The following is a 12698-nucleotide window of genomic DNA, read 5'->3' as shown; positions in this document are numbered from 1 at the left end:
TGAACTGCTGGAGAATAAACATTTCCTTTTTATTTATATACAATATTTACGCCATTCACCCCAAAACCATCTAGAAATTTCCAAGCTAACTGAAATACTACTGCTAAAGTCGTAACACTCTGTTTTTTTTCCAGTCACTGTAATCATGCAAAATTAAATCCAAGGAATGCTAAGATTCTTACAGAAGAGGTATGATTGCTCCTGCAGGCGTTCACTGCCACCTGTTAGCATTAGAAAGTACAATGCTCTCTTCGTTATCTACTGCCCTTGATATAAGTAAAATTTTCATCTAGTCAGTATGCTGAAACTTCACATGACGATTTAAGGCAGCTTTTGAAAATGTTAAATAGGAAACAGGTGTAAATTGTACATATTTGACTTAGTGACAACAAAAATGTACACTGATTATCCACTTCTACTTAACAAAAAAAAAAATGCATTACAGTATCATTAATCTCAACTTAGACAAATATTTATGTTAATGGTACACTTTTTCTTTCACATGCCATGTACAATAGAAAAATTCAAGGCTTTTCATGTCAAGCAAAAATAATATCCAAAAATATCCAAATCGTCAAGCAAGGTAAGCAAAACAATTTTGCTGTTTGGAAAATTCTGCTAATCAAGAACAGGTCATTGATGCATTTAATGATAATTTGCAAAACTCTATTCTTCATGAAACAGGTTTAAAAAAAAATCACAGAATCCATCTGTTATTTATAGTAAAATGAATTGGTAAATAGTGAATATTTATTACTTAAGCAAAGACAGTTTTCCAAATAAAGTTGATGGCATGCTGCCAATAAGTAAAATACATAGGCATTTGGCAAAATGCCATTTCCTTGATGCAAAACTGTTCTAAAGTGATTCTTGCTGGATATGTGTTTCTCTTTACCAAAATGCTTCTTACTCCCTAATTTATGAGATACTATAAATCAATTCATCAGACGTTTTATTTAGCTTTCTTCTCTATATTTGAATTTAACCACTGCTAGGACTACCCGAGGTAGAAACTGCTATCATTTAAGGAAAGACACAAAGGCATTATGGATCTGACCCAAACAATGCTGCTGTCAAAGGAAATCTTTCTCACGAACCACTGAGGGTTTTGAGCCTATTAGGACAGCTCTCCTAAGGCTTGATAGAAAAATCCACCTATACCACTAAGGTACAAATTAATACAAACAACTCAAAAAGGGTTTCCAAGCTTAACAATAAAGCAGCATGTTTTCTTGTGCACCTTTCTCCACCAAAATTCACTTTTTAAAAGTTAATCACATCACTGTATATCAGGAGCAAACTTCAACAGCTCAGAGAAGGTAGATAGTCCATAAATAAAGTCTGAAAGTCTGATCTTAACAAACACTTCTGAAAGCACACTTCAGAGCTATCCAGACTATCCATCTTTACCAGCAATACACATTGTGATACCCAAACTAAACAACCTAACACCAAATACCATTTATCCTTTCTACCTGATGAATATCTACCCTTTCATTACTGATGAATATCAACTCTGCCTTGGTTAAGCTTGCTGAAAACCACTAACATATGTTTTTTCCGTGAAAAAAAACCCACATCCTATTTTTAGGTGAAAAATGAGAGTACGTTCGTGCTCGGTAAGCTCTTAAAAAGTTTAAGCGTATATGAAACAATCAAAATAAAAAGTCAACAGTGTAAATTCGGAATTTGTTAATATTAGGAAGTTCTAAATAAAGTCTTTTTATAGCTATTTCTGGGTGTTTCTGTGAAACAAAAGGGCATACTCATGACTAAATTTGTCTTTGGTATTCCTAAATATACTCACTCTTTCTCACTAGTATGAATAGCTTTCTGAACTATGCTGCAATATAAGCTCAGCATTGAACGTACCGATTTGTTGGGTTTTTGTCTTGAAAAATGCTACCGGTTATGTTGGTGTAGAAACATAAGGCTGTAAATTCCTATCCTCCATCAGTACCACTGACCTCAGAGCAAACCCCACAACTGGCTACAGGCATTCGACATCCATCATTGCTCCTGAAACCTAATCTTTCAGGGAAGGACAGCTGCACTGGGCAGCAGTTAAGCAGCTTTTTAAGATACATTATCATCCCAAACAAACATAAATAAATAAATAAAACTTCCTGTCCTACTTTCCGACTAGTGTTTTAGAAATCTCTCATTGCATGTACTTCTACTAAATTCATGTTTTTTATCTACACATAGGCAGACAAAATTCTAATCTAGTAACCAGAGACCATTTTTTTTAATAAATATGCTGCTTCTTACATGCAAAATATAGCTGTTTGCTTATTAATAACAAAAAGTCAAATTCCTACAAGTATTAATACAGTACACCTGTAAAGAGGATTTTAATAAAATGTGGCATAAGAGGTAAATAAATGATGCACCTGAAGTTCACAGCACTGAAAGCCTAGGCAGGAAATCTCTGGTCCTATATTTATAAACTGACTTTTAAAAAAAGACCTCCCTGTCTACAGTAAATTCCACAGACGGAGAAAGCCCCTTCCTTTAAGAAAAGTAAAAAGAAAAGAAAATTAAAAGTGTGGTCACTGAAGTTTAATTATGCAGGTGAACACAGATAAATTAATCATGTCGCTGTGCTAGAAATCGTGACACACATCTGTCTCACAAACACCCTTCTGTGGCATAGAGCAGATGAAAGAAAGGTATAGAGTACAGAATATCCCTACATATCTTTGTGAACTTTAATAACATCAATTTTATCTTTTTTTCAGAAAAATAAAAACCATTGTTCACTTTTACAAAAGCATGCACAAATGTGAAGAAAAGACAAGAAGAGAAGAGAGTAAGAAAAAAGAAAAAAGAGAAATAGAGTAAAGAACAGGAAAATAGTAGAAATGGTAGTCTCTTTATACCTTGTACACAAATTTCAGCCTTCTTTGGGAAAGCTTTATTAAAGAATACAGCCTACAGACAGTTCAAAAATGCAGTTAAGAATTTTTTAATTCAATCAGCATTGTAAAACAAGCAGAATTACTGAGTTCAAACTTAGCAAACAATTATTTTCTAAAGGTCAGAAAGCCCATGACATTGTTACCAGAATGTATTTGAATTTCCTCTCAGTGAGTCAAAGCAAGTAACAAAAAGCCAGACTTTTGGGTAAAACCAGTGAATAAGCCAAGGCGAGACACTGAAATTGAAATGCAATTGGGAAAATTTGCAAGAGAAATGTATACCTATTTACAAATTTAGGACCAAAGCCACATTTGTTTCAGTCAGGTTGGCACTGATTATATTCTTCATGAGAATCAGCCGATTCTGACATCTAAAAAGCCAGATTTTACACACCACTTACTGAACGCTGACTTCAGATACATAATTTCCACAACACTAAAAACTAAAAGAAAGAGCAATACACTTGCACACGTTACTCCATATACCACATCTGATATACTGCCAGGGGGAAAAGTATGCATTATCTGACTACAACAATATGTGAGCAGTTCGGCTGGCAGTAACCAGGACATCCATTTTGATTGTCTGCGAACAACAAATTAATTTGTGTACCAGTGGAGTGACTCCAATAATTGGAAGATTACTGAAAAACTCAAATAATTCCACTATGCTTAACTATGAAGAAGCACAGCACAGGGCATGACAGTGTATTAGGACATGTCCTCTGGTATAATAAATCAAAGTGCCTAAAATGCCATCATCTTCAGTTGGCTGAGAAGCAGAAAGTTTTTTGCACATTCTTTGTATTAGAAAGAACACACAGAATCCCCAGCAGATACCAGACATGCAAGTATAAACATGGGAGTTGATTTTTGCAAAAATCTTTCTGTTTTGGAACACTGCTGCAAGATCAATCACCTTTCCTTTTTTTTTTCTTTTTTTTTTTTTTTTTTTTTTTGTTACTGTGCTACTAAGCTTATGGAGAAGGCTGTCACAGCATGTAAGCATAATACACTTAAAGCTGTAAGTCTTACTATCTTAGGGAAGTACAGACTACGTATACCTGCTGATGTAGTTAAAAATAAGCTGATAAACACAGTATTTAGTGTGAATTGTCTCTTTTTATGAATGAATTTAAAGAACCTGAATAACAATCATGTTTTTAAAAAGCAATGCTTTCAGTATTTCCGTAACAATTTATTCAATTTAACCTAATTTTTTGCAAACCATTTGTATTATTTTGTATCTATTTTCCCTGCATTTTATCTACCCACTTCCTATAAGTAAGACATGAACATGCAGTGTTTTAATAAATATTATCAATCACCAACCAAAAGCCATCTGAGCTTATGAAATGTAAGTTAAAATTGTGCAACAGTAGACATACGGTTCTATCAACGGACGGCAGCTTAAACAACAAGTGAAGTGAGGCTTGTTGGAAAGGAATTTACAGGCAAAGCACTCTCATGCAATCTTTTTCTACATCATCACATTTCTCCAGTTGTACTGCAGCCTTCGCCGTAGTAAATCACCAAGAGAAGTAACGCTTCCTCTTTGCTCCTACTTGGTAAATCACTGATAGTATATGAAGGAGTATTTTTAAACACGGATTCTTGCTTTAGGCTGCCAAGTTGCCAGCATACATCCATTAATTAGCTTCATTTAAGGCCTTTTCCAAAGAAAACAAGGATTAAGCAAATAAAGTAAACAACTCACAGAGTATGTGAAATTGAGAGTTTTCACGAAAATATTGTATGTTGACTGTGCTACGCCAACTGTTTTTAAATATAAATACAATGTAAGCAAGCTCCTATTACAACAGACAGCATTATGTGACTCTTTGAACTTAAATCAGCAAATATCTACACCTTTTTCTCAACTTGTTAAAGAACAAAATGTTAAAAATTGCCATGATCTTACACAAAAATAAAACAATTATTTGTAGACCTGTACTATATTACTCCTCTTGATACCCGAAGTGCAAATGAAGTGCCTATCCTCTGCATTTCGGGGACACCGCCTTGGTTTACTGACATTCAGTAAGACTTACAGTTTTAAACAGACGTCTATAATTTGCAAAGACCTTTAAAGTGCACTTCATTACATTTCATCATGACTTTTCCTAAATGAACACATGTATGTTTTAGAAAATGAAACTCGGTCAATATTTGCACAACTGTTGTCGGTAATATGACAAAAAGCCTCTTGCTGTAACTCGCCCAACACCACATGATATACAAAACTCCGCTGTTTTAAAGACAGCTTATTAAAAAATTAACATACCACAGGGAAACTGCGTTTTGATTGTAGGACCTTACTGTGATTCAGCTTGAAAATCCTTTTAAATGAGAATTTTCAAAGAGCTTAGTAACGGAAGTTCGTTTTGAAGGAAATCCAATATGCAAATATTTCAGCTGTGCTCTTTTTACAAATTGTCTGCCTTGTCAGTTTGAAAAACTGAAAATCAACAATGGAACAGTGTAAGTATACTTGACCTTATTGCTTACTGTCTATCAAGAATGCTACGGCTTGTGGATTTTAAATTTCTGAAACTGACACTCAAAAATGTATAGTGCATCTTTAGCCCAGGTCCCATAAATGCTGACTACGCTCCAGCCAAAGCCTTGGAGCTGCCACACTCTCAAACTTACATAACACTTACAAAGCTAGTTTAAATACATCATCAATCTGTGTCTGTTCCTGCCTTGAAGTAATCCTGTTTAGTTTATCTTTTAACCCTACACTTGCATGGAAGAGTACCATTACTAATCTAACAGAAGAAACACACAGGCAACAAATCTGATTTTCTCAGCTTACAGAAAATATGAAATGCGAGGAGACACTCAAATCTGACTTTGCCTAAAATTTGCACCTCCTGAGTCGACTTTCATCCCCAACTGCCATAGCAGTCAGGAGAGCAGCGAGGAAAGAACTATGTTGGACACCACACAGGACTGGGGGAAATGGATGAAGTAGGGTAAAAAAAACACCAAATAACATGTAATTTCTATGTGTCTCCTAAGTAACAGAAGTCTCATTTACTAGTAAGGAATAAGTAACTGGCAACTTTGCTTTTGACATTAGGCACCTGTGTAAAAAATGTCTGGTGAAAGAGTGAGCATATGCCATGTACTGGTATTTGCTGTATGAGAGCAGTTTATACAGGCCCCTAGTGGCTCAGCACACACAGCAGCAAACGAAGGGGGATTCCTACTCCTCAGCTTGTGTAGTTTTGGTCCCTGCATTATTCAAATGTAAGAATGAAGGGCAATCTTAAAAATGAAAGGTGGATCGCTGACTAAACTTAAATCACCAGTTATTTCATTCTTTCACACACACCCAAGTCTGTTCTTGCAAACCCTCTCCTAAGATTAAGCACCAATTTACTATCACTCGTTGAGTTCGCTGACAGTGCTGGTGTTTGAGTTACATAACCGTCAGAGCAGAATGCTTAATTCATATTATTCTTCAGCACTCATTTTAAAAGTAGTACGACTGATGGGTCTAAAAGCAGGTCCTAAGATCCATTCCTGAAATGTAGAAATACTGAGATACCATTTTCCTTTCCACACACCATTCCTGACAGCTTGCCATAGCACACACAAACCATGACGAATTTCTTAGTGCCTTCTTAGAGTAGAAGTCTTCTACTTAGGCAAAGCTTTCAGTGCTTTAAGTGGATACAGAAAAGCTATACATCATTTCTGCATTGAGAGAAATCTAAATATACTCTACCATATTATCACAAGTGACAAAACTAAAATTGGAAAGCTACTCCTGTAAAAAGTGTCTCATTAAATCCTTCTTCTTTTCTATGTAACACTCAGTGCCTTGAAAATCCCATGCCAGTATATTTCCAGCTTTTAGCAATTTTGACTGGGCAAAATTTGACAGCTGAATTTATTAAACTGACCAGTTTGTCAATTTCACACATAAAAAAAGCAGTAATAGCAGACCTCATGAGACGGAATTTAAAGAACCTATGAAAAAATTGCCATCTAAAGTAAGGTACAAGTACATATGATTGTGTTTAGGAGAGGGGAGAGTCTTTTTTCTTCAGAGTTGCTCTGTTCAATAAAAAGAATTGTAGGAGCTTTGTGTGCTCCTAGCCCAGGAGAAAATGATGTCATTTACTATACACTTTTACAGCAAGAAAAGAAAGTACTGACCATTATAACATTATAAACCACTAGCAGATACCAGAGGAAGGAAATATATGGTACATACACATTTTTCCATCTCTGCATCAAAATTCCCGATAAATGTCCCGATACTAGAGAAGTTGCTTGTGCCCGAACAAAAGATATGTTGGGAGCGATCTCTTTAAGGCTGAGAAGACAATCATAACTTCCCACATTAATCCTAAATTTAAGAGAATAGAGGCTTCACCAAAAATACTCATGTCTGCAAACAGGAAACTCCAAAGCAGATTAGCATCTACAGACTCATCTCCAACGCAACGCCGTCTCAGGCGGCAAGTGAAGGAACACATAAAACCCTAACTATTCTGCATAAATAAAATGACCCTTCTGTGTAAGTCGAAACCGAGAATATGGACATGGTAAGCATGGTAAAGAAGCTGCCATCCCTCCACGAGGCAGTAACTGCACAAAGGCCAGGCAAAAAAAAAAAAAAAAAAAAAAAAAAATACGCATGACAGCAGTCTGGAGAAGTAACAAGGAGCCACAGACATTCAAAAGCCATACATGAAAGGGTGACTGGTAATCGCTTAAAAAGGAAATAATACAGTTCTGTCGGGGAGTGAGGGGACAGAAAACACGCAAAATACGGATTTCGGTGGAAGAAAACAACTGTTTTATTTGCCAGCCTGGAAGAGCCCGGTTGCAGCAGTGAGGAGTGCCTGCTCGCACGGGCAGACAGCGCAGAGGGAGCTGCTAAGTTTGCTGAACAAATTCAAGAGCCCCTTTGTAAGCGCTCGGAAAACGGAGTTTCCAGCCCGATGTGCTTCCTTTCAAGTGGTTTTGGGAGAGTAAACAAAGAAATTAAACGCCTAACCTGTGAAAAGCTTCGCATCTCCGTGCCTCCCCGCTTCGCCGAGAGAAAGGAGGAGGAGGAGGAACAGAAGAAGGAGAAGGATGAGGAGGATGAGGAGGAGGAGAAGGAAGAGGAGGAGGGAGCCCTCCTCGGACCGGCGCCGGGGGTCCCTACCGGCCGCTCGCCCCCACAGCCCTCTCCAGCCGCAGGCGCCTCGCCTCTCAGCCCTGCTACCTCCCCCCTTCTCCCTAACAGTTAGAATAAACAAAATAATTAATATTAAGAATTCGCTCGCCAAAGCAAACAGCCAACGTGTAATTAGTGTAGCCCCCCTCCCCCCGCGCCCGCGTACAGTGGCATTCAGTGGAAACGTCGACTCCGATCCATCACTCGCCCTCAGCCTGCCCCATCCCCCGTCCGCGCACCGCAGCTCCCCTCGCTCCCCGCGCAGGCCTCGCCACCAGGCTGAGACCTCGCAGAGAGGGGAGGGCAGCGGCCGGGGGGGAGCCCCGGGGCAGCCAGGGGGAGAGTTGTGTGCGAGGCACATGTGTACCGGGCTGCACGCACGCACGCACGCACACACACACATTTTTACGGGCGCTCACACGCACAAACGCGCCGAAAGAGGCGGCAAAGAAGGAGCGGCGGCCGGGGGGGGCGGGGGAATGGGTCAGGAGCGGGGCAGTTACCTGGTCATGCTGGCTCCCCCGGTCCCAGCAGCAGCCGCCGCTGCCTGCCCGCCCGCCGCCACCTCCTCCCGCTGCTCCCGCTCGTCTCCGGGGCGGCCAATTTAATCCAAGCCCCGCAGCAGCAGCAACAGCAGCAGCAGCAGCTACGAGCGGAGCCCCCCGCCGCTGCTGCCTGGCGCTGGTGCGTGTCTCTCACAGTCCGGCGCCGGGGAGCGGGAGAGAGTCAACGAGAGTCCGAAAATCCAGCATCCAGAAGAGCCACGTCCCCGCCTGCCTCCTCCTGCCAGCGCCACCTCTCCTCCGCTCTGCTCTGTTCTGCTCTTCTTTTCTTCTTGCTGCGGCGGCGTCTGCTGCTGCTGCTGCTGCTGCTCCCGCTCCCGGGCGCGCTCTCTGTTCCCGAGCTGCTGCTCCGTTTCCCCTCCTCCTCCTCCTCCTCCTCCTCCTCCTCCTCCTCCCTCTCTTTCCTTCTTCCTTCCCCCTTCGCTCTTTTTTTTGATGTTGTTTTTTGTTCCCCTTCCTTTTCTTCCTTGGTCTCTTTTAGCCGATTCTTTCGCTACAAATAGCAGCGAGGTCACCCACCCCGTCTCCCCCCTACTCTCCCGCCCCCCCGCCCCCCTCCAGAAAAAGTGCAGTGCAAACAAAAGCGAGGGAAGAGGCAACGGGGCGGGCGGAGTGGGGATGACAGAGACACGGGAGAAATCCCCACAAACCGTCCCCGAGAGCAGAAACACGAGCAACCGTCTCTCCACCCCGCCTCGCTCCTCCTGGGGAGGACGGGGACGCCGTGGGTACGCTGGTGGAAACGGCGCTCGTCCGTGGGTTTGTTGTTATGTGATTTGGGTTTGTTGGTTGTTGGTTTGTTTGGGGATTTGGGGTTTTTTTGGTTTGGTTTGGTTTGGTTTTAATCCTTTTACGCTATGTGGATCACAGGACCTGTACGGCCCCAAGTGTTAGGGAAAGCTTGTTGCCCAGCTCTGTACCTGTGCGCGCGCCCGCGTGTGCGTGCGTGTGTGTGCGCGCGGGTGGGTGGGTGGGCGAGGAGTGAGCGGAGGAGCAATGGGGAGGTGAGCCAGGCACCGCCTGCCCCAGCGCGGACCGCGGGCTGACCGAGGATGGGAGCCATCCGCTGCGCGGGGACAGCCGCACACGCACACCCGCGCGCGGCCGGGCGGTGGGGGAGGGGAGGAGGGTGACGTCACTCCGTGCTGGCCCAGGGGGCCGCCTCCCGCCCGGCTGCGCGTGGAGGGCGCCCACGGCCACACCAACTCGGGAGGGGAGGCGGACGGGGGGGGGGGGTGCACGAGTGGGGCGGAAGCCGGGCCGCAGGGCTGCGGGCGCCAGCCTGTGGCGAGTAACGCGGTCCGTTGTCTCCCCCCACCCCCGTGCGTTCCTGGACGAGTGAAATTCGCCCGAGTTTAAATGCGTAACTTCTTGTCCGGGTTTGCACCCAGCCAGTTAAATCACCGGGGGTTACCGGATCTGCCAGTGCTACCGGGCGTGTTACAAAGCGGTATTTGCTCATTCAGTCATGCTTGTATATGGCAAGTCCCTAATTTTCTTCCTGAAGAATAGTCAGATTTCATGCTAAGTGACACCACATGTTGCTTGGCGCAGTCAGTGACGTGCTGTGGGGCTAAAAAAAGGTCCCTGCTTTTCTTACCCTGTCCAATCTAATCCTCTGCAAAGAAGGAGCAGTGCGTAGGACATAGATGAAAACAATAGGAGTTTGGAAAACAGCACTTTGGGAAACCTCACTTTTGGCTTCTAACCATCTTCAGAAGCCTGGAGGGTATGCCCTCCATGCCACAGTTCCTCCTGTGTAAATTGGTGGTAAAGTGTTAGGATAAACACAGTAAACGCTAGTCAGTCATTATGGTGACGGGAGCCCATTGATGTCAATGCCTCAAAAGCTGGCTTACTGGCTTCCACGTGTATGAAGCTGCGGGAGCAGTATTGGCCAGGCTGGTGCTTCTTGTCCTGAGTTTAGTGCTGACTTGCTGCAACCTAGTCAAGCTGTGTAGCCCCTGATTCTGAAATCAGCCATGGTGGTCCATGCAAAGTTCATTGCAGATTGTTGCTACTTCCCTGCAGAGGAGAGGGATTTGGGTACTCTGTCATATAATATGAGTTTTATCATCCCCTGGGAGGTAGTGCTGCCATCATGAAGGCTGACTGAAGTGAAGGTAAACTTTGTTCTCCCCAAGTCCTATAAACTGCTGTCTTCTTTTGATGCTGCCAGTTGGACCATGAAAAATGGTCCCGCAAGTAATCTTACACTTAAAGAAGCACTAGTCCTTTCCAAGTAGTATCTTTTAAAATACCTAATGACTTTGTAAAAAAATTACTTTGTATGAAAAGGTAAATATATGAAATGTAGCATGGATGACTACTTTTTATCTTGTCAACAACTATTCAATAAAAGACTAACTTTTCAACAAGCAACTGTGGCTTCAAAGTAAAACAACAAAAATCAAAAGCTTTGCAAAACACTATTTTACCTGTATTGTAATAAATGTGGTTCAAGAAAGCAAGAATTAAATCCTCACCTTTGCCCTCTTGACTCAAATAACTGCAGGGCTATATTTGCTTTGAAATGGCAATACTAAATAGGTATTTCAGGTTTTAATGTTATGTCCAACTAGGTTTTATCAGTATACTTAGCTGTTTTAGTGCTCTTCATGCTGTGATCCTTGCGTGACATTGAAGAATTGAGCAATAAACCCATGCATTTTATATTTTTCATGCAATATCACAATGTGGTTGTGAGTTTTTGGACTACATTTAGCTTTCCATTATGTTAGAGTCATAACCGGGTTGTGTAGCTCCTCTTCAGTCGGCATCACAGTACGCATTAGGAATAAATGTGTTTCTTTCTATAGCAGTATTAAAACCAGATCTCGTCAATATTATTTATAAGATTGCCAGGTTTTGTAGTGATGCTAAAGCAAAAAAAAAAGAGAAGAAATTAACCTAAATTCATGAAGCAGCATTAAAACACTGTATACTTACTGTTGCTCTGCTGCATATCATCACTTGTTACCAGCAGCATAAATTTTATGCTTAAGAGTGTACCGTACATATATACATACATAAATGTATATATGTGGTTCGGTAACACACCTTTAACATTCCTTCCCTGTTAAGAGAAGATAGCACATCAAGAAGCGTAATTCATCTGTTACAAACTACTCATTAAAGTGGGTTTTTTTTTTTCCCAAAATGCATAAAAAATTCGAGCACAGCATTCTACACCAGTGTTCTATTTTTGCCAAGATTACAGCAGTATGTTACTCTAAGGTTAGTACAGCACTGAATTGGAAAAACATTTACACATTTTATTAGCTTTGAAATGTTTCCTGTAAAACACTGAACAATCTCTAAGACAGTAATTAAATTACATTTGGAAGATATGAATCTTCTATTAATATTTTTTATGGTGGAAGGAAGAAGGGTCTTTTATGTCATTGGAATTAAGTATCATGTATTCCCTCAGAGTTTGTATAAAAACAGACATCTTTCTCTTGTCATTCAAAGTTAACTGTTTAAATCCTGTTCTTCCTGCTCATGCAGCTGCTTTCAGTGTCCTCATTGAGGCTATGTACCAGCAGTGCAAGTCTGATGTGAAGCGCAGGATGTGAGTGTTTAAAACTCAAAAGACGTAGCAAAGGAGGAAGAGAAATGGGCCGATGTTCCTTCTGTTCATCTGAATACCTCCCTGCGACCATACTCTGAGTGACTTCTACCATAGCTCTTCAAGTAAAGGACCAGCCATACTCCTTCATGTCTCAGTCTCATGAATTTCATATATTAAATAGTACTCTATTAATAGTGTGCAGTATTATTTTCCTCTCGGCTGTTCTGCCTTGGATTGTTGCTTGCGACCCTGGTAAATGGCATCCCACTAAGCTTTTTAGCTCAGTAGGACATTCCATTAACAACTGGAACCAGTGGACATTGGGTTACTACACAGCAAGATCAGGAAGGGGAGGGGAGGGAGGGGGGGAACAGAAGGGTTACTCTGTAGTTGCCTCTCCCTTTTTTTTTTTTTTTTGTTACATACATTACAATAGCCGTATATTACAGTTATTTATG

General features: G+C 41.5%; 1 protein-coding gene across 32 annotated transcripts in view; it reads right to left on the bottom strand.

Annotated features, from left to right (window-relative positions):
* The window catches only part of PTPRD (protein tyrosine phosphatase receptor type D), a 1286084-nt gene that overhangs the window by 374667 nt on the left and 898719 nt on the right, over positions 1–12698 (bottom strand). The window contains exon 1 of one of the 32 annotated variants that reach the window (XM_030003358.2): positions 8607–8996. The exons of 30 other annotated variants lie outside the window; for them this stretch is intronic. The gene's annotated coding sequence lies outside the window, so the exon portion shown is untranslated. Of the gene's footprint in view, positions 1–7938; positions 7991–8606; positions 8997–12698 lie in introns of those variants that run through there. One more of the 32 variants, XM_030003359.2, reaches the window with a different exon arrangement.

This window comes from Aquila chrysaetos, chromosome Z, assembly GCF_900496995.4.
Source record: "Aquila chrysaetos chrysaetos chromosome Z, bAquChr1.4, whole genome shotgun sequence".
Classification (NCBI taxonomy): Eukaryota; Metazoa; Chordata; class Aves; order Accipitriformes; family Accipitridae; genus Aquila; species Aquila chrysaetos.
Note: the sequence above shows the minus strand (reverse complement) of the source record. Positions and strands in the feature narration are given on the sequence as shown.